Raw genomic sequence first — 2604 nt, 5'->3', positions numbered from 1 at the left:
GTAGAGAATGTTTCACAGTAACCATTTGGCAATTGAGAAAGATAAGAGGACAATTGCTTCAGCCACAGTATGACAAATATCCTAACCTACCTCCAGTAGTGAAGGGACATGGACATATAAAAAGAAAAAGTAGGGTACATTTAAGAACCCTGCTTTTGTAGTGAATGACTGGAAACAATGAAAGATTATGAGGACCCTTTAGTCTCGTCTTGCTGAAGATATGGGAACCTCTCTAGTGTTGGTGTCTTGATAAAATGCATCCAGTGCACTTTGTTAAATGGTTGACCTTAGGAAGGGCATCGAGCTATAGAAACCATACCAAAATAAAAGAAGCTAGACTTGTTCTCTGAGCCATTTAGGAGGGCAGTCACTCCGAATAAAAACTAACTGAACATGTGATTAACTGTAGAAGTGATGCCGACTTGGAAAGTGGACAAAATACAAGTATGATGATGATGATATGTCTCTCTATGTCTGCTTGTCTGGATGGTTAGATGCATGCATCATAGTACCTCTACAAAGTCTTTCACAAACTAAAGAAGGTTTGGAACTCCAAATTGCCCAAGCAAGTCAAAATGAAGCTGTTGAATCAGTGCTATTATATGGCAGTGAAACATGGACACTGACAAAGAAATTATCAAATAGGCTAGATGGATGCTAGACAAGGATGCTACGAATGGCCCTAAATGTGAAATGGCAGCAACATATGACAAATGAATGCCTTTTAGGAGACCTGTGAAAAGTTAAAGAGAAGATCAGGCAAAGATGGATTCATTTGTCATATGTTGCAGTAAGACAAGATAAGGTAAATTCAGAATTACATTTGAAACCTAACTCATACATCAATATCAGTCTTTAGACATCATAAAGATCAGAAATGCAACAAAAATTTATGATATCTAGGTCAAATGAAAGAGGGTCATAGAAAATTGGCACATGATATGGAATTAATGAAACTTGATAAAATCAAATAACTCAGCATAAAATATTCTTTATCGCTTCTTCACAATCTGCTGGAATGGCTCTCTTCCTGATATATTCACAGACCATGCAGTTAAAAAGAAGAAATTATTGAAATTAGTTAATACTCATTTTATTCATATTTGGACAATCATTTTTTGAAAAAGGAAAATCATCAAATTAGAAAAATTGACTTGGAATCCAACAGAAAAAAAAAGAAAGAATATTTATTGTTATACCGCCAAAATTATCCAGATATTTTACCATCAAGCTTAATTACAATTGGGTCAAAGTCGAAGAAAATATTCTTGGAAAAAGTTCTCCCCTGACTATGTTCCAAACTTTCTCAACTTCATCAACAACAACTATGTTGACCAATTTTTATTCTTAAAGATAATGAAACAGTACAAAATGGTGATGCAATACTTGCAGTGTAATGATTTCAAGCAAGTAGGAAGAAAATAGAAATAAAAAATTACTCATTTTATCCCGGTTACTACTTTTGCCTCGCCCCTGTTTAACTAAAAATATTCAAGTGACAAAAGGTCCAAGAGTTCCGCGCTTTGCACTGACTAAAAGTTTTGATGCTTTTCGAAAAAGGCAAAGCACGAAACTCTCTCACTCTGAGTCACCTATGAACTTTGACGAGTAAATAAATGTGTATGTGTACAAAGTATCTGCCCACCACTACTGGTGCGCTCCTTTGTCTTTCCAGTCGTAATTCTGTTCCACTGGGTGTGGGACAACCGACCGTTACCGAAAGTATGGTGCATACAAAGAGTAATATACGTGTTTATATATTAATACAGCTTTAGTTTACCTGTTTATACATATACGATAGGCTCCTGCACGGCTTCTGCCAACCAGACTCCATTTACAGAATGTTTGCTAACCAGAGGTTACAGTCGCGGACTCTTACTAAAGAGCCATGCTTGAGAAACGAAACTAGTCACATGTTACAAGGCCAGCCATGACCATCCCTTCACTTCACTTCATCAATTTGTATGCTCAGGATTATATTGTCCAAAAGTATCCTTCTTATTTATTTAAGACAGTAGGGTGACACCTGTCAAAGATTTGAATGCTGCGACAGCGTAAAAATTCGGCGTACTTACACAAGTATACGCCCACCCAATTTGGTTTTTTTTATATACCTTTCATAAGAATCAATATTTTCTAATGAAATTTTCTACCAATGCTTTTCCTATGGTGTAAATTATGAATATATCAGAGTTTAAGTTTTTTTTTAATGGTGGGCGCACACACGTTGACACACATCATATAATTGTTTTCAAACTTTCAAGTTTTATTTTGTAGATAAACATGTGCGCGCGGCCAACTATGTTTTTCTCCATTGAATTTCATAATCGTAATTTGCTCTATCTGATAGATATTTGGTGAACATGTCATTAAAAACATGTATTTTTTTTAAGTTATGAGAAATAAATATACACTCGAGAAAGTACGCCGATGCTATTTCGTTGCTATTCTAACTTCTACAAATTCGCTTTTTCACATTCACCTTACCCTTCTCCCGCCACTGACATAGAAGGGAAAGACGATTAAACGACGCCATAACACTTCCGTTTATTTTCCTGTAAAGTGATTAAAAATCATGTTTGTTTGTGTTCTTCGTCTTTTAAG

This window comes from Octopus bimaculoides, chromosome 12, assembly GCF_001194135.2.
Source record: "Octopus bimaculoides isolate UCB-OBI-ISO-001 chromosome 12, ASM119413v2, whole genome shotgun sequence".
Classification (NCBI taxonomy): Eukaryota; Metazoa; Mollusca; class Cephalopoda; order Octopoda; family Octopodidae; genus Octopus; species Octopus bimaculoides.
Note: the sequence above shows the minus strand (reverse complement) of the source record.